The sequence below is a fragment of the Mastomys coucha genome, unplaced genomic scaffold (genome assembly GCF_008632895.1).
Source record: "Mastomys coucha isolate ucsf_1 unplaced genomic scaffold, UCSF_Mcou_1 pScaffold8, whole genome shotgun sequence".
NCBI classification, from domain to species: Eukaryota; Metazoa; Chordata; class Mammalia; order Rodentia; family Muridae; genus Mastomys; species Mastomys coucha.
The window spans coordinates 62,784,049-62,807,020 of record NW_022196914.1 but is presented as its reverse complement, the minus strand read 5'-3'; the positions used below and the strand labels follow the sequence as shown (position 1 = coordinate 62,807,020).

Sequence of the window (22,972 nt, the reverse complement as noted above, 5' to 3'; positions counted from 1 at the left end):
AAGTGTAGCCTTGGCTGTCCTGGAACTCATTCTGTAGACCAGGCTGGCCTCGAACTCAGAGATCTGCCTGCCTCTGCCTCACAAGCACTGGGATTAAAGGCGTGCGCCACCACTGCCTGGCTTCCTTTCTCATAACAAGTCTACTTTCCTAAAAATTAACCATTAGTCAAGATCTCAGAAGAACTGCCTTTATTCATTCTGAGGAAGCTCCCAATAACCTGACCACCTTCCCCTAGACTCCATCTCTTCAGATTTCTTCTACCGCAGCACCACCATGCTGTGAGGTCCAAATCCCAAGGTGTAAGGACACATTCAAACTAAGCACAATCTCTCTTACCAGAGCATACATCACCTGGGAAGAAAGAACGGTACCAAAAAGGACCCATCTACAGAGGAACACAGATGTACATTGTGTTTATAAAAGAGAAACCACAAAGTGAATATTTATTCCAGGGCTAAAAAGTAAAAATGGAATATGTGACAATGATAACAAAAGGCAGAGGGAGGGAGAAAACTTTTAAAGATAACAAGTTTTGAGTTGTTGTTTTCAGTTACAGAGTAACCGTTAAAAACAATATAAAAATTTAGCTAAAAAGCTAGCAAGGGAAATGTAATAGATAATAAAAGTGTGTGCTTAATTTGAAGGAATAAGGAACAGAAAAGTAAAAGATGAAAGAAAAGATTATGCAAAGAGATAATGAAAGGTAAGTTGCTTCAAGTCGTCTTGGTTGTAACATTAATCACATTTGATGTATATAGAATAAACACTCAAACGAGTATGACAATGGATCACCACAACACACACACACATACACACTGTAATAGATAACACAGAATAGTACACTTACACTATGTAAATAAGTTAATGGGGCTGAAGAGAGAGCTCTTTGTCTAAGAGTATTTGCTGTTCTTCTACAAGACCTGAGTCCAGTTCTGGTATATACATTAGGTAGGTCACAGTCATCTATAACTCCATTTCCATTGGATCCATCACCCTCTTCAGTCCAACTACTCAAGGTACCCAGATTCACAATATTCTTCTACTACCTCTATATTTCCAGAGAGAGTTGACTTAGTTCCCCCACCTCTCTCTCTCTCTCTCTCTCTCTCTCTCTCTCTCTCTCTCTCTCTCTCTCTCTCTCTCTTTCTTTCTGGAACAGAATGTTATACAACTCCAAAGTTCTCACAATTTGTGGCTCAATCTTTCCCTTCAGTAACATCCCAGAAGTCCTTGCCAGCTAGGTTTGTTGGTACCATGGTCAGAGGCTACATGCCAATTTGGGGTTATTGACAGGTGAGCTAAATACCTTAACCTTGGCTCTGATAATTGACAAGGAACCCAGGAGTGGAATTTGGTTTCATGAGCCACAGTCCTGCCTGTGATGTGAGATGCCAGATTTGTGCACAATGCTCCGGTGACTCATCTCTTTGTACTATGCTGGTTGGATCTTGTTTTACTTAGAATCACTTTGAGCTTTCCTGTTAGAGTCTATTTCCTCCAATTGAACCATATGATATGTCTAAGGATCTCTTATCCAGACTCCGTGGCCTCTCTTCATTGAAGCAACAAACCTTTTACATTTCAATAACTTCCCCACTGGTAAAACACAGCTCTTCAGAAGAGCCAATGTCCATAGAGTGCAGAGTCATACTGTTCTGTGGTCTGTGCAGGCTTTACTGAGTCTATTCAGGGGATGAATAGGAGCTAGGCAGTATTGTTCTGGCCTTGCCACAAACCTTTTCTGTAATGTAATAATCACAGCAGGCCAGTTAAGGTGGAGACCAGCATGCAACCCTCAGGAATCAACTTCTGACCTCCTGGCTTTTCCCTCATTCCCTGAAATTGTTTTGTTTAAAATGCTCGAAGCTCTGTTATAAATTGTTCTTCAGTTAAGGGGTTTGACTTCTGTATGGGTCACTGTGGTTTAAAAAGAAAAAAAGGGGTGGGTAGTGAGCAAGAACATCTTAGTTTAGCCAAGCCATAAAATCTAACCAAGGTAAGGAGGAAGTGGGCCAGGAAAACGGTTGGAAACACAGGGAGAGGAGCCATTTTCTTTGTGCTGTTTAAGGCTGTGCAGCCCATCACTTGGTGTTAAGATAATTTCTAGAAGCTTCCCTATGCTTTCTCTCCTCTGGAGAGTAGGACATTAAGAACATGCCTTTGGCAATAGTTAACATCATTGGAATCTTAGAATGGATAGAAAGATTTCCCATGGTTTTATGACATGTACCCTAAATGTCCAGAAAGAGCCAGAAAACAGAATCCTCACACAGATGATTTCCTGAGGTCCATGGAGATGCAACTGATAAGCAACACATGGGCAAATAGCTTGGTTTCAATGGTATCCAGCAGGGATTCCCAGGCTCTCTGGCTCCACTTGGATATCCAGCAAGAATTTTGTTTTCTGCAAAATCACCAAATTGATTTCCAAAGTGGTTGTGCCAGTTTGACCTTCCACCAGCAGTGGAGGAGTGTTCCCCTTGCTCCACATCCTTCAGTATGTGCTGTCACTTGAGTTTTTGATCTTAGTCATTCTGACTAGTATAAGATGGAACCTCAGAGTCACTATCATTTGCGTTTCCCTGATGACTAAGGACTTTGAACATTTCTTTAAGTGTTTCTTGGCCATTTGATATTCCTCTGTTGAGAATTCTGTTTAGCTCTCTACCTTATTTTTGAATGGGGTTATTTGGGTTGTTGGTATCTAACTTGTTGAGTTCTTTATAAATTTTGGATATAGCCCTCTGCCAGCTGTAGGGTTGGGGACAATCCTTTCCCAGTCTGTAGGCTGCCATTTTGTCCTATTGACAATGTCCTTTACCTGACAGAAACTTTACAGTTTCACAAGGTCTCATTTATTATTAGACAACTGGGAATAGTTCTACCTCAAGGCTTAGCTATACCACTCCTGGGAATATAACAAAAAGATTTCCCACTATACCACAGAAACACATGCTCAACTATGTTCATAGAAGCTTTATTTGTAATAACCAAAAACTGGGAACAAACCAGATACCCCTCAACTGAAGAATGGATTTTTAAAAAATGGTACATCTACACAATGGAATACTATTCAGGTATTAAAAACAAAGACACCATGAATTTTGCAGACAAAGGAATGGGACATGAAAATATCATGTTGAACAAGGTAATTCAGACCCAAAAGGACATTCTTGGTATGAACTCACTGATAAATGGATATTAGCCATGAAGTACAGGATATTCATGTTACACTCCATAGATTTAAAGGAGCTAAATAAGAAGGAAGGTCCAAGTGAGGATACTTGAATATCACTTAGAAGGGGGGAATAAAATAGTTGTAGGAGGGACATGAGGGAGGGAACTGGGTAGAAAAGGGGATAAGGAGGGGAATGGAGGGGTTCAGGATCAGATATGGGGAGAGGGAGGATAGATGGATGACCAGATGACCATGAGAATGAATAGAAATTTGCAACTGGCTTGTGTGGGGAGGTGGTGGGCATCTCAAGGACCTGCCAGAGACCTGGGATAGGGGAGGTGCTCAAGAATCAATGAGGGTGACCTTAGCTGTGACTTACAGCATTGGGGATATGGAACCTGAAGAGTCTACCTCCAGTAGCCAGATAAGAACCCCAGTAGAGTTATAGGGACACCAACCTACCCACAAAACTTTCAACCCAAAATTTATCCTGTCTGCAAGAAACAAAAGAGACAGGAGATGGAGCAGAGACTGACGGAATGGCTAACCAATAACCAGCCCAATAAACACCCATCCCATGGACAAGCATCAGTCACTGACACTATAATGATGCTCTGTTATGCTTGCAGACAGTAGTATGTTGTTCTCTGAGAGGTTCCACCCAGCAGCTGACTCAGAAAAATGCAAAGACCCACCCATCACCAAACAGTAGACGGAGCTTGGGGATTCTTATGGAAGAGTTGGGGGAAGCATTGTGGGTCCCAAAAGGGATAGGAACTCCATAGGAAGACCAACAGAGTCAACTGACCTAGACCCTTGGACTTCTCAGAGACTGAACCACCAACAAAAAAGCATATAAGGACTGGACCTAGTCTCCCCACATATGTAGCAGATGCTTGGTCTTCATGTGGGTCCTGAACAACTGGAGTGGAGGCTACCCCAAAAGCCATTGCCTGGACAAGGGATATGTTCTTTTAACTGAGCTGCTTTGTCTGGCCTCAGTGGGAAAGGCTGTGCTTAGCCCTACAGAGACTTGATGTACCAGGGTGGGGGGATATCTAGGGGGTCTTCACCCTCTCAGAGGAGAAGGAGATGGGGATAAGGATAGAGATTGTGGGAGGTGACTGGTAGGGGGCATCAATTGAGATATAAAGTGAATAATAATAATAAAAAGAACTTTTGTTTGTGATGTGGTCCTTTTGCCATCATTGGTGTTTAGCGGGCAAACAAAGATTAACTCAAAGTACAATCCAGCATAACATTGTACTTTTACTCTAAATCATTTTGACCTTCCACTTAGGCATGCATGCAGCGTTAAATCAATCACACAATCTTTCCTAAGTGGTTTTTCTCCCCACTTTTCTAATTCTTCTAGCATCTGGTTGTACTGGACCACATGTAAGAGAGTTCAGTCTCTGCCTGGAGTATATTACCTGACAGCAACTGTTCTTGCCCCATGCCTTGCTGCTGAGTAGGTTGGCTTCAGTTTATTGTTTGCAGCAGGTGTAGACGGCTCATCTATTGGCTCAGAACTTGTACACAGAGCCTTAGCAACCTTATCGTGGCTGGCTAGGTATTCCATGGCTCTCATCCGATGTATTAAAAACACGTTTTTCTTCCATGTCTCCACATTACCTGGCTTAGGCAGACTTAGCCTTTTCTAACTTAGTGTATGAGCCCTGTGGGGCTTGGGGTCAGCTTGGGAATAAAACTTAGGGCTTTTGTTTTAAACAAACGTTATATATTTTGTAGCTTGTGTGGAGGCTTCCTCATAGCCCGAGTGGCAGCCTCTCTTAGGGACCAGAGTAGTTGTTCAGGCAAGAGATACTTGGTTTCTATTTCCTCCTATGGCTGGCCCCCATGAGGCATACAGAGAACATTAGGAGAACCACAAACCATTGCTGCTCTTGTTTAGGAAAGAGATTAAGGAATGGTGTTCTTCTTTATTATATTCTTTTTCTTTATTATAGTAAGCCTTACACAAGGGTTTCTGGGGGTACAGACTTTGCCACAGAATTCATCTCCATGGCCCCTTCAGGATTGCACTCCATGAACTACGTAAGTAAGACAGAAGGACTGGATAAGGCTTGTTCTTACATCAAGGCTGATTTTGAAAGCCTGGTTTCTTTCTTCCTGAGTGGGATGCCAGACGCCTCCTGTTATGTGGCTTTAATTTTCATAGTCAGACCTCTATAATAACGGATGGCAGAATATTTAGTCAAGGAGACAGAAATCATTATTAGTTTAATAGTTGCTAATGTATCCAGATGATTTCAATCTCAGGAGGCAACAGCTGCCCTCTTTGTAGCCCTAGGAGAAGGGATGGGTGCTCCTGGAATTGTGCCATGTGCGACAGTGATCTGTTCAAGCTAGTAAATAAGTGTCAATCTAGGGACAAATTATAGATAAAAGAAAGGGATGTCAGAAGGTAGAAGTCACTTAGGAGCTGAGAATCAAATTCTTAGCCATATCTTTGTACTTGTACTCAGAAAATGGGAGTGTTCCCTTCCAGTGAGAGGCTCCGTCGGAAATACAGTACACTTGCCTGGCTCTTCAACTTCTTTCATGGAGTGTGCCTTTGCATGGTGTCCATAACCACCTGTGTTCAGAGGGAGAGTCTCCTCCCTCTTGCTCATGGAGAGGCAGCTTTTCAGTGCCCCAGGATTCCTTGGGTAGTTTCCCATGAAAGTATTAAAAATTGTTAAAATAAATAACATGATGGATAGTGTGCTTTGAAGAGATGAATCATGTCAATAAAGCCATTATTTTTACAAACGCACAATCATCTACACACTATTGATTTTTTCTTCTTTATTTAAAAGGGCTCCATCACATGAGTTCTCTGAGTCTTGGTTTCCATGCTAAACCATAAACGGTTTAATTCATTAGTTTACATCATCCAGCACATTCTTTTTGGTGTAGCCATAATGACATATACTTAAACTATTTCTCCCTTGATTAATACTATTTTTCCCACTAGAATGATTTTAAACACTTTGTAAATACATCTTTTTTACAGATTGGTATTATTTCTATGAAATAAATGTATGAAAGTGAAATTGCGTAGACTATAGTATATCTTCACTTTCCTAGATGTTGCCAGATTGTTTTTCAACCAAGACTCACAGTTCCACTTACAGGAGGAATGTATTCAAAATTGTCTTGTTTTTCTGCCAAAAGTATCTGTTGTGATTCTTATTTGACAGTCTAAGGGACATATATTATGTTATTGTTGCTTCAACTGGATTGAACACTTTCTGATAGGTGACTTTCTGCCAGCTGTGTTTACTCTTACAGTGTCTATGCAGTTCTTGTCCTTATTGTTGCTCATTTATAATAGTTCTGTATGTCATAAACTTATTAATGCTTTCTCTGTCAAGCGGATTGTAAAGATTTTCCTTAGTGTGATACCCCTTCCAAACACATTTTAAATTTTTGGGTATTTAAATGCACCTACACTTTCTTTTGAATGTCTGGGTTCTGATTTTGTTAAGACAGTCTCGCTTGCTTATAGGATTGTGTGCAAGGCATTTTAAAAGGTTTTCTTTTTTATTATTTTTTTAATTTTTGGTTCATAAATCTTTAATCCATGTGGAGCTCATTTTTACATTTGGTGGAATTTAAAGGGTCAATTTAATATTTTCTTCAAGAGATAATCAGTTATTCAAGGTCAGTTTAAGAACTAAATCAGCTTTCCTTTCATCCACCACCATCACCATACCATCCACATCAAGGAAGAACCAGAAACTCTGCCTTCAAGGAGCTGGGGCCACATGAACCACAGCCTCTAGGTAAGCACCATGACAATGTGTATATGAGTGCACATGTGTGTGTATGTATGTGTATGCAAGTGTGCCTAGGCAAGCAATGTGATCATGTATGTGCATGCATGCTTGTATGTGTGTACATGTGTATGAGTATGTGTTTGTGCACAGGTTTAGGTAAGCACTGTGACAATGCATGTGTCACCACAAGATCAACATCACCAAATACAATCCAGGTGACTTTGGGAAAGCTGGTATGAAGTGTGATCAGAGAGTTTCTGGCTAACTGCAAATCTGGATAAATTGTAGAAAGTGGTCAGTGTGCAGACACAGGGAAATGCTACAAAAAACAAGACTAAAGCAATTCCCATCACTGATGTGGTACAGTGGTCAACTTCAGTGTTCTGGGAAAGGGAAGGCTTCATAAGCAACCCATCAGCAGAGAAGCAGAGGGCATGAAGGGTGCTGAGTACCTGTATCCCACTGCTTGATATATCCCCTCTACAATATATTATGTTGAAGTTTAATCTATGATTTATTTTGATAACTTGTCTATTCTCATGCTAAGACCATAACCTCTTGTTTTCAAGAATATTTTCATTATGATAGATATAGATATAGATATAGATATAGATATAGATAGATGTAGATATGCCCTTCATTATCCTCCAAGGTCTAGGGAGAAATGTAGGGAAGAGTGTCTCCTATCATTTATATTAATTCTCGTGTGGTGGGAGAAAGTATGACAGTGGTGAAGATGAAGAAGACAACAGTTAGAAAGAAAGGTAAAGACTATTGAGCAAAAGCTGTGTAGGAGAAAAAAATAGTTTGTTCAAAAACAATCCACTAAGTTTTGTGCTCCCACCTCTGTGTAGAAGATCACAGCATGGCTGTCAGCAGTGCATACATTTTCAACATCATGCTCATTGCCAAATGAATCCCATGGTGGTGGTGGGTAAGACCCACGGGAAGGTGGCTGAGACCTCTGCTACTGGGAAGGAGATTGAGCTAGGAATCTACAAATGAATATTGTTGGTAAACTCTGGCCTCTGAGAGAAGAGCTATCTTTTTTCTTGAAAAAATGAGCAAACATGTTAAATTACTAACATCAGAGCTTGACCTTGTTTTGGAAGCTAAAACTCCTGATGAGCCCAACTCATCATTGCACATTTGTGTTGTTTTATGAAAATTACTAATAGCACAAAGAGGAGACTGTTTCAAGGAAGATCCTGGAACATTCCCCTTGTGTTCAGGGATCCTTCTGGTCTCAGAGGTTTTCATTTACATCAGCTTTCCCATGGGCCTCTCCATCTGCCTGTTCTTTCTCATGGCCATGGTTAATATACTATGCTAAGAATATTGAATTACATAATTGGTTATTCCTGGTTAAGATAGATTTTAATGTTCTTTTGGAAAGAAGTGGCTTAAAAAAACCCAAACCTAACAACAGCAACAACAACAACCACAACCACAACCACAACAACAACAACAACACAGTGTAGTTATTAGGAAGCTTGATTATTTACCTTTCTTTTACATTCTTTTCCCCCCTGTGTTCATGATTCAGTCTTTTTTTCTCTTGTTTAGTTAGCTTAATTATATCCTATATAATCATTATAGACTTTCCCTTTGTCCTATTGCCAAGGAGAATGTATAATGACAAATTTTTACATAGTACATAAGTTTTGTGCTAAAGAAGTAACGAGGAATTTTGTACACAAAGCATAATTGGGTTATTGAGGATGATTTATAGAAGTAGATGGACAGACACTTTAAATATCTTCTATCTCCTTTTCTTTTTTGAAACATATATTAGAATATGATAGTTATGGTCTTCCTATTATGGTGTGTGGCTTACATAGAGTTCTCTTTGAAGGAAGATGGATAAAGCCAGTTAAATATCTTAATAGCAATTATTTTTATTGTAAAAATATTTCTTTTAACTCTTGAGATCATAATGACATCATTTCCTTCTTCCATTTTTCTATCCTCCTTCCAAACCCACCCGTTTCCCTCTTTATTCTCCTTCAAAGTCATGCCCTCTTTCATTAATTGTTATATACTTATATGTATATCACATATATTTCTAAATGTATAAGTATACTTTGCTCACCCTGTACAATGTTACTTGTATGTACAATTCCAGGGTGATTATTTGGTACTGCATAACCAACTATTGGCTCTTCCTTGGAAAAAAATATTTCCCAAGTTATCGACATTCCTTAGTTGCCTATAATTCTTCATACAAGACTGAGAACTCCTGGTTTTTTCCTGACCAGCATAACACAATAATCTTAAGGATAGAGAAGTGTCATGGATATCTTGTTAGTAACCCACACATCTATAATTGGACTTAAGACTTGTTCAATAAGAGGCAAACCATGCCCCGTACTGGAAATGTTCAACTACCTGGGGCTTACCAAAGTTATAAATCTTGGAGGGGCATCTACAACTGCCACTTCACTAAACCAGAACAATCCTAAATATTTGTATATTTACTTATATCCACAGGTAAGTGTAGCTCTCATTCCTCATCAATGAAACTTCTCTTTACAATTGATAGGAAGCAGGGCAGAAAGCAACAATCAATCAAAATAAAGACTCATGGAGGTCAGTCCCAGTGGCCATGTCTACAGAATAACTCCAATTCCTAAGGCTTAGGGGATATTGTGGAACAGGGAGCAGAAAGATTGTAAGAGCCAGAAGACCAGGGAGTTTTCTGCAAGACTGTGTCTCCTAGCAACGTTAGAAGCTATACCTCAAAATTCTCACCAACATGATCTCCTAAGCATGAGCTGAACAAGGACAACAATAATAGAAAAATAATTATTTTAGGATATTTAAATTAATCATCAGACAGGTTTATATGGCATAGACTCTGGGATTGTTCATTTGAAAAAGATATGTTAGGGATACTGTATGGGTTGATAGTTTTAAAGGTTAGGCATTCAAATTCTGATTAGAACTTCTGTGACTTTCCAAACAACAGCAAATGGTGCCCTGTGTCTTTTTGGCCAGTTTTTCCCAGGAGATTGATTACAAAAGCCTCTTAATTGATTGTCAGTGAGTAACACCTAATTGTTTTCTGTTTTTAAGATGTGGGGGAGATATTAGAAGCACAGCTTAACAATGTGACATTCTTAGAAGTTATCTGATAGACATAGCTTTGATTTCACATCTGCAGACTTGTTACTGAAAGAAAAGCATCCCCGCCCACTCCCTCACCATCATTCTAATGTGGTCTCAATTCAAGATAAAAAGAAAGTTCTAAAATTTGAGATTATTTAGTATCAAAGGGAGGTAACGAAAACCACATTTTCATCAAAAGTATAAGCTTATCCTTTCTTTTTAAATTAAACACATTTGGAGAGCCACCCCCTCCCCTCCTAAGTTCTCACACAGAGGCTCAGAAACAGCAAAGGCCATCATTATTTATCTGGAGACAGTCATAATTAAGCATTGCGACAATCTGATCTTGCTGGCATTTTAAGTCAAAAGGAAGACAAAAGAGAAGTACTATTTTTTTCAAAGCATTAAGAGTAAAAATAGAGAATTTGAATTTGATTTTGAGGCCAAGTAAAGTGTGGTGGCGGTGGCGGTCGGGAGAGGAACTGTGTCCCAGCCAACGTATCTCCAAGACCCTTTTTCAAGGTTTGTCAGGTACCTCCCAACGACTCCCCCTTTGCTGGGCTATCCTTCAAATTTGTTTGAGTTCACTATTCCCTAAATTAATTTTTGGTTTCCACTCAAAGTTTTCCAGAGATTTAACATTTGAGGAAAATTGGTGCATGATACAAGGAAAGGGGAAATTCCTAGAAAGGACACAGAGGAAACAGGTTGGAAAGAGGAACCTTTCACAGGCTTCCAGGTGACTCTGGAATACCAGAAGAAAGCTGGAGATTCGTTATGCACACATTTCAATAGTTCTTAGATGGTCACATCCACACCAATGCCTCCACTGGATCCCTTACTCCGCAGTAGAGATTCTTGCAAGCAGCAGAGGTGCCACAGTCTGAAAAGGCAAGCGGAAAGCAAAAAAGCTCATCCGTAGCATTGCAAGAATCAAGCCAAGGGCTCATTCGTACATACACGCTGAGATAAAAGGCTTTGAGAATATCAAGTGTGTCTCCCCTCTCCTTTGCTCACAGACCCAAATGGCCCTTTAGAATTTAGACCCTGGGTGAAAGACAAGGGAAGATGGTATACTATGCTCTCAGAACTCCAAGTAGAAATTTCTTAGCAGTAAACTGATATTATTTTGTGTACCTAAAAGTTGAGAGTTCAAGTCAAATAGTTTTGACCATAGCATGAAGTCTGAATCCAAAAATCGTGCCTTGGTGCAGCAGAACTGTCAACTTTCAGCTTAGCAACGATGGAGGTAAAATCCTTTGGTGATGTGAGGGTCATTGAAGTACAGCCTTATTACAATGAAACCCAATGTCTAAAAATTGTTCTTATTTTGGGCTTGTACCAAAGTAAGAGCCAAGATTTTAAACTCTACTAAATACAAAACAAACAAACAAACAAAAAGACTTTATATATTTATGTTCATTTAAGAAAATACTAGTAGTGATGTGTTATTTTGAAATATACAGTTAATATGTTTGGAGTTATTTAAAATTTATATTGAGAAAAACGTATGTATTTTCAGTATTGCTGTAGACAAGCATATACATAACACTGTTAATTTGATTGTTGTTTTATATCAAACAACTTTTACAATACTCATTTTTATTGTTATAATATTTTACAAATTTTAAGGAATATGACAAAAAAAGGTATTGTAGGTATTGAAGAGGGGGTCTCTGGGAGGAGTTGGGGTACAAAAGGGAAACAAGATTGTGATTTAATTCTATTTACTTAAAATGTTTTTAAATGTTAACAAATTCAGATAAATTGAAATCATGTAACTTTTCTCATCATAATGCAATAAAAGTTAAGAAAAAAAAGTTGAGAGTTACATGAACTGTATTTGGGGAAACAAAGAGACCAGGAAAATGAGGCTAAGCTCACAATGTTGGCGATTCCTTCTTCTGACAATAACATCATTGACCTTGGTGGCTGTTTGAAAACAAGATCTACACCAGCTGAATGGCACCAATTTTCAAATGGTTCCTATGCCTTCAACTTTGTGCCCTGGGAATCCTGGCTTCATGGAGGTGTCACTGTTTCCCTCTTCCACTTTCCTCTAACTCTTTGCTTATTTATCAGGGCTGGATTCCCCTTGATCACTCAGAAATGAAGCTCCACCTTTATAAATATCTTCACTAGTATGTAGGGTGCATATGTTTCAGAATGTTATCATTGTCTCTGCTTCTTCATGAGTCAAGGGTTTGTTCATGCCTCAATATTTTACATTTCTTTTAATTAGTGTCCTGGTACTAGCTTGAAACTATTTTTCTTATGTAATGTGAATTTTGAGTATATCATTTTTCATAATTTCATTTATGCTCCTTTATATTTTTAATCTCTGAAGTGTTTTATTCTGCCAGTCATCTATAATCTGTTATGATCTTGAGATATTTTTCTCCATTATTTTGCTTTACCTTTCATCCTTTCTCTTAAAGATAGTTTAAGTCTTCTTTCTAGGGTCCTAGGGATTAAAAAGGTAGGATGACCTAATTTGTAAATAGTGATATAAAAAGCATGTTCACAGCATGGCAGCAGCAGACAGTGCCTACCTGCTAACGCATAAGGTTAGAGAGAAAGTTGAGAAGACGGTTAACTCTATTATTAGCTGTCTGCTGCTGGTAACATGACTTTCTTCTTCAGAGACAGGTCTTCCTGTGTATAACCAGGGCTGGCCTTGAAGGTTCAGTCCTCCTGTGTGTTGGAATTATGTGCATCTGTTACCATATCTACTATAATATAACAATTTTGAAGATTAAAAGGATTATAATTTCAGTCAGGGAAAAGTAAAAGTAACTTCTGAGGATGAAATAGTGTAAAACCTTCACATGTGTAAGTAAGTATAAGGTGTCATCCTGGATAAAAGTGTTAAAGGCCACTTACGAAATTAGAAGACAATTTGAGGGACAACATAGGTAACATTATTTAATAGTTCTAAATCTCTTTATAAGTGCCAATCAGTATCTCAGGAGTGACTATAAATTAAAAATAAAAGGACAATGTCTGCACTAAAATTAAACGGCAAAGTATCCCCAAGTTCACAAATTGGAGTTGGTAAGGAGGGAATCGTGGCATTGCAAATCTGGGAGTAGACAAGCAAAGAGGGGCAAAATGAAAGTTCTCAGAACTGAATGTCAGTACTTGATCGAAAGTTCTACTGTGACACTGGGGAAAAGCGGCTGAAATTGGAAGATATTTGCATTAAGTCACTTTGAAAATGCACACACAGAGTATATACAATGAACTCTAAAGGGCTAGAGTAGCTTCTTAAATGTCTACAGTGCCAAACAGGGCAAAATACCATGCAGCCCAGGGAGACCAGGGAATGGTAAGTGAGGCTTAAGTAAGGGTGGAAGGGGAGTATGGGAGAGTGGAACCAAGAGGAAGCTGTCTGAAAGGATGCAGCTGTTAGCACTTTATTCAATGTCTAAGACAAGTAACAGTAAAGGAGGAGCTGCTGAAGTCTCTCCTCCAGCCGGCAGGGTTGGGGAGGCTAAGAGTCTGCAGGGACAGGAAGAGTGATAGAAAGGGGGGGAAGGGGAGAGGAGGGAGGGGAGAGGGGGCATGGGAGGGGAAGGAAAGAGGGGAGAGGGAGGGGAGGAGAAAAGGAGAGGTGAGGGCAGGGGACACAATGGGAGAGAAAGAGAGAGAGGGAGGGAGGAAGGGAGGGAGGGAGGGAGGGAAAGGGAGGGAGGAAGAGGAAGGGAGGAAGGGAGGGAGAGGAAGAGAATAAGGAACATATCAAAGTGTTTATAAGAGAATTGAGACCAAAAATACATAAAACACATATCTGAATAAAACATCAGCATCTAAAAATGAATTAAAATAAATATTAAGATTGGTGATCTGAAAGAAGAGCATAAATGAAAGACAATGTAGGCAAAACAAAAGTCAAGAAAGGATTAAGAATAAAAAGGCCATTTCAGAACTGACCTTTTCTACTTGAGCAAATGCAAGAGTACCTAAACACAAGAAATAATGCTTGGGAATAAATAGGCAAAAAGTGTGTGAAGAAAGGACAGTTTTTAAGAATAAGATGGGGAGGAAATGCCTGGCATGTGTATAATAGGGCTTTGAGGATAGAAAGCCCCAAAGGTGGGTAGGATAGCTCAATGGGTGAAGTGAGGATAGAAAGCCCCAAAGGTGGGTAGGATAGCTCAGTGGGTGAAGGTCCTTGCTGCTGAGCTGAGCCTGACAACTTGAGTTGATCCCTGGAATTCCCTGTATATTGGAAGAAGAAAATTGACTCCTTCAAGTTGTCTTCTGACTTCTCCACATGCACTGTGGCATGCCTACACAGGTACACACACACACACACACACACACACACACACACACACACAAACCAAAGTAGTTTTTTAAAAGTATACAATATTTTAAGAAATTGTGCTTAGAATTAAAGACAAGGGAAAAACCTACCTCGAAGCCGGGCAGTGGTGGCGCACGCCTTTAATCCCAGCACTTGGGAGGCAGAGGCAGGTGGATTTCTTAGTTCAAGGCCAGCCTTGTCTACACAGTGAGTTCCAGGACAGCCATGGCTACACAGAGAAACCCTGTCTCAAAAAACCTAAAAAAAAAAAAAAAAAAAAAAAAAAAAAAAAAAAAAAAAGAAAGAAAGAAAGAAAGAAAGAGAAACCTACCTTGTAAGAACTTGATATTTTTATACGAAATATGGCATAGAAATAGATCATCTTAATATGTACAGAATAGCACATTATATAATTACTGGGAATGAAGGAATAAGACACTGAAATCTAGATGAAAAGACTGAACTACTTGAAGATGATCCAGAGAGAGCAAAAGGAGAGGCTAACCCGTGTTAGCAGTGTTCATAGTGGGGGAAGAAACAGAAAACGGCCAATAAAAGGTGAGAGTGTGTCTGCAGCATGGTTGTATGATAGCACAGGGTGTGTTAGAGCGTACAAGAAGATAATAGGACAAAGTTCCAGCCAAACAATCTCCAACAATAATAAAGGGGGAGGGGTGGGCCGAGGATTCTCAGGCTGGTGAGCAATGGTGCCTGTCTGTCTTCTGTGCTGTCAGACAGGCTGTGTGCCACTCCCTTATCAACTATGGAATTTCCTTACCAGAATTCAACAACTTTGAAACTCACTGATGTGATCTGACCAGCATTCTAGCACTTGGAAATCTGTGGAATTTAATCTTACATTCATAGCACAAACAAACAAAAACAAAAACAAAAACAAAAAAGCGAAAACCAAAGCCAACAACAAACCCTGGAGATAAATCATTAAAAACTCAATTTAAGGAAATAAAAGTAAAAAATCCAGAGCACGTAGAAGAAAAGGCTAAAAAGAATTTAAATTGAGTGAGAAACATACAAACATTGCAACATCAAAATTTGTGTTTTTGAAATGAAAAAAGATGAAATTGTACGTGCAATGGTTTGTATAAGTGCCATCCAGAGCTCACATGCTGGGAGCTTGTTCTTCAGGCTGCCATGCTCCTGGGAGCAATGAATCCTTTGGAGACAGAGGGTGTCTCATGGAAGAACAGTAGGTTAGCGGATGCATGCCAGTTTGTTTCCCAGCCTGTGATATTATTGGGAGGTGGTGGATCCTCAGGAGGCGACATCTAATGGAAGGAGGTTAGGTTGCTCAGTATATGACCTAAAAGCCCATTGACCATAGACTGAAGCTGTTGAAACTATTGAACAGAACAACCCTTTTTCTCCAGGTATGAATTATCTCAAGTATTTTTGACACAGCGATGGAAAGCCTAGCACAATAAGCCACTGGCTAGCTTAAGTTAAAAAAGGAAGGCAGAAAGAGTAAGCATGTACAATTCAAAAAAAGGACAGAAAAGAGGTAACTATGAAAATAGTAATCATTAAAATAATCTTGAGGTTATGTAGCACAATTCTGTGGGGAAAACTGTAGTTAAAATATAGGTAAGTGTCTAGCCCTGTGCAATATAGAATGTGTTACAGTTACTCCTAGGACAAAGAACTACTTAGTTTCAGCCCTATAGCTCATCCTCTTGAACCCAGTCTGTCCGCTTCTTACCTGTAAAGCAAGTGGGAGGGTGTTTTGAGCTCTCCGTATGTGTGGCTGTTGCCTGAGCACATGCAGGGGACATTTCCTCTGGATGCCAAAGTCTGATAGTGTCTGATTATGGCATCAGTACTTTCTCTATGAGTAACATGGAGTCATTTACCAAGACATGAATCTGTTTATGTCACCTTCTGATTTCTTCCTTAATGGCTTTCAACAGCATTCATGAAGAAGTGTAATTTCTTAAGTCCATATGGTTGTGCATGATATCACGCTGTCCCCTAGTTAATCTCTCCTCTGTGGATCCCTAATTACCCTAGTGGGTATCACAGCCATCCATTCTGTAGCTCACTGGGGGAGTTTCACTGTTGGCTATATTGCCATTGGGCATATAGTCCTTCTGTTTGATAGCAATTTGTCTTGCAGTGAGTAGAGTCTCCTGCTCATGCTACACAATCAGCTATGTGGCTCTCCTTCTCTGGGAAGCCTTGATATGCTGCTTCTTCAGGACCTTTGCAAATACCAGGTCATTAGTTGTATACTAATATTTGTTACTGATGTAACAATTCTATTTCATTAACCTATCATGCCTGATAGAATGTAAGTTCCTTAAAAGAGGGCATTGCGATTTATTTTTAAAAGCCACAAACAACTTACATCAGAGAAGCCAGCATTTCCTAAAACATATATATATGTGTATATATATATACATATATATGTATGTATATATATACTTATGAACAAGTATATATATATGTGTGTATATATATACTTATAAACAAGTATATATATATGTGCGTGTATATATATGTATATATATATATATATATATATATATATACTTATTAGCTGTGTCTACTTGGGTATCAAATAAGTGGTCCTGTTATACATGATGAAGACTTTTATATGGTGCTGATGGAAAAAATCACACACAAATATATCCACTTTTGGTAGTCTTTTTTTTTATATTAATTTAAACTAGAAAACTGTACTTAGGAAACTAAAATGTTTAACAAAGGCTTTTAAATGTATTCTCTCCCCACCTCTCCCCATTCCTCTTTTTTTAATTTTTTTTTATTTTTTGATAGAGTTTTTCTGTGTAGCCCTGGGTGCCCTGGAACTCGCTCTGTAGACCAGGACCCTCTTGAACTCAGAGAGCTGCCTGCCTCTGCCTCCCAAGTGCTGGGATTAAAAAAAGGTGCTACCATCCTCAGAACAGGGTTACAGTGTTTTCTCTTTCATGCAGATATATAGATACAGTGTGTGTGTGTATGTGCGTGTGTGTGTGTGTGTGTGTGTGTGTGTGTGTGTGTGTGTGAACAACAGTGTGGCTGTGCTGGAGAGCAGCTAATTAAGAAGGCTCTGGACATGTTGAATATAGTGATTTAAATGAGAATGTCCTCCATAGGCTTTTGTACTTAAGCACTTGATTCTCAGTTGGTGACATTGTGAGGGATATGGTATTTTTGGCCTTGCCAGAGGAAGTAAATCCTTACAAGGGGTCTTTGAGAGTTCACAGCCTCAATGCACTTCCAGTTTTCTCTCTGTAACATGCTTGTAGTTGAAGATGTAATCTCTCAGCTTTCTCTTCTGGGCCCATGCTGCCGAGCCTCTCTCAGACATCATGGACTCTCCCTCTTGAACTCAAGGCTCTGCCTTCTATAAATTGCTTCTGATCATGACATCTTATCATTGCAATAGAAAAAAATACACTAGTCAAGCCCCCATACATTTGAGTTATATCTAAGTGGAGAGCCTGATGATCTTAAGATTGTATTTGTTTTTGCTTTTCCTGAGATACAAAATTGATCTTTGATTGATACACATATAACTTTTATGGCAAGGCAGAAATTAAGGACCAATTGGATCACTAATAGAAAAGCATATGTAAACATGACTACTTTGTGATATTCTTTTGCCTACTAATTTCAGCTAGAAAACTAGACTTATGAAAGTAAGAAACTTAAGTACTTAGTGAAGGTCTTTAAGCATTTTCTTCCTCATGGGGATGTAAAAATACCCTATCAGTAAATGCATGTGTATGAATGATGTGTGCTAATGTTGGAAGCTGCTAGAAGACCCATCTTCCAAGCTGCTCCTGTGGCAGGCTGCCCCAGACATTCCTTATTAGGGTGATAAGCCTTTTCGGCTTGGAGATATGTCAGACCATTAGTTTTCAAAGAAGTGACATATCGTGAGTAATGAGGACTCTTCTAGACGGGCTTCATGTGGATCTGATAGAGATCAAATATATTAGTGCTCTTCAAAGATGAATTTTCTGGTTTTAGGCCACTTTTCTTTCACAATTTCTCTCTCATTTCCTGCCTTCTGATGATTTCTTTATGGTTAACAGCTTTGCAAGAATAAAGATAGAGGGAGAGCAGTGGAAAAATCAAGCTGCAATGTCAGCTTTGTGATGTCCTTAAAATGGTAGATAAGTACCAGTTGACACTTAGCGCATGTTGGGCATTGTATAACACACTGCCACGGGCACTGCTCAATACCCTTAGCAGTACAGGCCTCATTTGGGAGAATTAATATTAGGCAAAGTAGCGGAAGTTTGCACATCCATATAACTTAAGCTGGCTTTCTAGAGCTAAAGTGGTACATATATATATATATATATATATATATATATATATATATATATATACACACACACACACACACACACACACACACACACACACACACACACATACACACACACATATGCACATATATTTATGCTTGATTTCTATCCCTCTAATGTATTGCCATTGGTAAGTCTACCATGGGTAGGTTATAAAGAGCACTCTGGCCAATGGATGTCCTACCACGTTACATAAGATTTATGCGGTTGCTGTATGCCACTGAACTATCAAGAAGTTAATAAACACAAAGAAACAAGTTCATGTTCATCACCCACTCATCTATTCATGTTTTAGAAGTATTGATTTGCATATCAGCCTAATATAATGAAAGAGTAAAGACACAGTCAAGCATTTAGGCTTGCAAATAACAGTTACATCTTAGGATTAGAGATGCATTCTTTATGGACCTTTAACAATAAGAGGAGGAATGATGGGCTGTTGAAGCACCTGATCCTCCCTGGTGACGTCAGGGAAGGCTTCATAAAGAAGCAGTGCTTGAACTGAGTTATGAAAGATGAGAAGGAGACTAGCAGGTGAGTTATGCTTCAGGGCATGGTAGAATCTGCCTCAGCAAACAGCTGCTAAAACCACACATCTAGAACCGGTAACAGGCAGCGCCAGAATGATGGGGCGCAGAACACTATGATTTTGGGATATTCCCCATCCCACAGGCTTTTACATTTGTTAATATGACCAGAAGTGAACCTGCTTTATGAACACGTTCTGGACATTTGATGGTGGAGGATGAAGGGGTCTCAGGAATGAAGTTGGGTAACTCCTGTTCTAAGATACTTTCCCTCTTTGTCACCTTTTCTCTGAGTGTTTTCTCCTCTGTTGCCGGAAGTATGGTCATAACATTTCTGTTACCCAGACATTGACAATCCGCTCCCAGACAATGTGATGGCAACCATCTCCTGGCCTGCACCTCCTACTCAGCTGCTTTTGAATTATTTTTTTAATTAATTAGTTTTTTTTTTACACTCCATACTTTATTCCCCCTCCATCCACCCTCCAACTGTTCCACATTCCATACCTCCTGCCCACCCCTCTGTCTCCACGTGGATGTTCCCACTCCCTACCCCACATAAATTCCCTGGGGCCTCCAGTCTCTTAAGGGTTAGGTGCATCATCTCTGAATGAACACAGACCCAGCCGTCCTCTACTTTGTGTGTGTGTTTGGGGCCTCATATCAGCTGGTATATGCTGCCTGTTTGGTGGTCCAGTGCTTGAGAGATCTCTGCGGTCCAGATTGAGACTGCTGGTCCTCCTACAGGATTGCCCTTCTCCTCAGCTTCTTTCAGCCTTCCCTAATTCAACCACAGGGATCAGCTGCTTCTGTCCTTTGGTTGGGTGCAAATACCTACATCTGACTCTTTCAGCTGCTTGTGGGATCTTCTGGAGTATGGTCATGCTAGGTCCCTTTTTGTGAGCACTCCATAGCCTCAGTAATAGTGTCAGGCCTTGGGGCTGCCCCTTGAGCTGAATCCCACTTTGGGCCTGTTACTGGACCTTCTTTTCCTCAGGCTCATCTCCATTTCCATCTCTGCAATGCTTTCAGACAGGAACAATTATGGGTCAGAGATGTGACTGTAGGGTGGCCTCCCTCCCCCTCATTTGATGCTCTGTCTTCCTGCTGGAGGTGGGTTCTATAAGTTCCCTCTCCCTACTGTCGGGCATTTTATCTAAGATCCCTCCCTTTGAGTCCTGAGAGTCATTCACCTCCCATGTCTCTGGTGCATTCTGGAGGGTCATCCCCAACCTCCTATCTCCTGAGGTTGCCTGTTTCCATTCTTTCATCTGAAGACCCAGCTATACCACTCTTGGAAATATACACAATTGAATTCTTTTTTTTAAATATATATGTATAGATATATGTATTTGTGTGTGTGAAAAAATATATATGTGTGTGTGTATACATATATATATGTATATGTATGTATACATATACATATATATATACACACACACATCTTAGTGGCTTTTATTTAATTTTTAATGTTTTGTTCATTTTCCTTTTCTATATGTGTGTGTATGTGCATATATATGTATATATATATTTGAATTTTATTTTTTACTTATTCACTTTACATCCTGGTCACTGCTCCCCTTCTGGTCATTCTCTCCCATAATCTTTCCCCCATCTCCCCTTCCTTTCTTCTCTGAGCAATTGGGTGCTCCCCTGGCTATTCCCCCAACACTGGCACTTCAAGTCTCTGCAAGGCTAGGTGCTACCTTTCCCACTGAGGCTAGACAGCACAGCCCAGCTAGAAAAGCAAATCCCACATATAGGCAACAGCTTTTGGGATAGCGCCTGTTCCAGTTGTTCAGAACCCACATGAAGACTAGCATGTACATCTGCTACATATATGAGGAGAGGCCTAGATCTAGCCCATATATATTGTTTGGTTGGTAGTTTAGACTCTGAGAGCCCCAAGGGTCCAGGTTAGTTGACGCTGGTGGTCTTCCTATAGAATTCCTATCCAATTTGGGGCCTGCAATCCTTCTTCCTATTCTTCTATAAGAGTCCCTAAACTCTATACATGGTTTGGCTGTGGGCCTCTGCATCTGTCTGAGTCAGCTTGACAGTGGTACCAATCAGAACAGTCAGACAGTATCAGTACTAACACTTGGACTTCTTGAATGTACTACTTTGGAAGAGTAATTTGAGAGGGCATCTTAAAGATTTCTCAGATATTGTTTGGGTACACACAGAATAGTAGAAGAGAGTAAAATCAAGCATAGGGTATGTTTTAGTTTTCCAGATCTGCTTGGCACACATGTAAAGGAAACCACAGACGGACGCTCGCAGATGGAAGCCTGCTGATTCTACAGCTGTTTCTTTGTTGGTACAGAAAACCAATTGTGGGTGGGAGCAAGGGAGGGAGAGACGTTATTAGAATGCAATGGCACTTTAATTATACCTACCGTAATTCTAATGGTCTGTTCTGTGGCGAATTGTTTGGGGAGTTGTCCTGAAATTAGAATTCAATCCTGCAAACGCAAATCAATTAAAGTAGTGCTGTTTGGAAATATACGGAGAAATAGTTTTGAAAAACAACCAAAACATTTTCCAGTAATCTTGCTCTGTAATGCTTAGACTCCCTCTGAGGACTCTTGGGCTAGAGAGAAGGGGTGGGAGAAGGCCAGGGGATTAAGTGTCACATTGCTGTCCCCTGAGGAAGCGCCACTGGAAAACAGCCTGAGCTCCTGGAACTATTTAAAGTGTCTCTGAAGACTCCCACAGAAGCCAGCCAGACATGAATCCTTACTCGCCTGAAAAAATGTAATATGACCCTAAGCTAGTGCTAACTAACATCCCTATTTTCCAGGAATGATAACTTGAGAGTTAACTAAGTAGGTTACGTACTAAAAGTCATACTGAGTTTCATTTCATAAGTGTTTATGATCTGCTGTGTCCTAGGCATAGGACTCATTGAGAGGGACGCTGTTTATGTCTTCCTGGGGATTTTTGTGTGGTAAGAGGAAAAAATATACATTACAATGAAAGTGGTTCACGGAAATGTAAAATATGCAAAGTAACCTGAGCCCTGAAGAGCACAGGAAGAGGTGGGATTAAAAATATGACCTCAGCACAAGCTATCAGCCGTGAGCTAGAGAGCTCGTGAATTGTGAACAGAGTTGTGTAGAATAAGACGGAAAATAAAGGAGTTCCAAAAAGTGGGGACAGTGTAGAAGTCTCAGTGACAGAAAGGAGTGATGAGTCACGGAGACTCAGAGAGAAAGCGGCTGTGACCATAGTACAGAGTGGTGGCCCAGGAATGAGACAGAGAGCCGTGTAGGCCCTATGAACAGTATTTCAGTTATTTTTAGGAATGGAAAACGGAAACTTTAAAACCATAGTGCTGTGGTCTGCCGTGAGCACCCCAGGAAGGTGAATTTAGTGTGCTCAAGCTGTTCAGTGGACAACTCTTGTCACTGCTGTGATAACTTTCCTGAAAAAAGGAACAAAAGGAAAGAGCCAGACTTTCTTAGACAGGGTTTCCAGTGTTTTGAAGAAACACTGTGACCAAAGCCACTAGGGGAGGAAAGAGTTTATTTGGCTTCCATGTCCACATCACTGTTCATCCTTGAAGGAAGTCAGGGTAGGAGCTCAAGCAGGGCAGGAACCCAAAGGCAGGAGTTGATACAGTGGCCATGGAAGGGTGCTGCTTATTGGCTGGCTCATCATGGCTAGTTCTGCCTGCTTTCTTATGGAACCCAGGACCACCAGCCCAGGGATGGTCCCACCTACA

The 22,972-nt window shown here is 40.0% G+C and overlaps 1 long non-coding RNA gene across 2 annotated transcripts in view; it reads left to right on the top strand.

Annotated features, from left to right (window-relative positions):
- LOC116083247 overlaps window positions 1–22,972 on the top strand; it is a 186,291-nt gene that overhangs the window by 143,092 nt on the left and 20,227 nt on the right. Inside the window, exon 4 of one of the 2 annotated variants that reach the window (XR_004115644.1) lies at window positions 6,914–6,970. The exons of the other annotated variant lie outside the window; for it this stretch is intronic. This is a non-coding gene — a long non-coding RNA (uncharacterized LOC116083247). The remainder of the gene's footprint in view (window positions 1–6,913; window positions 6,971–22,972) is intronic. 2 annotated transcript variants of the gene reach the window in all.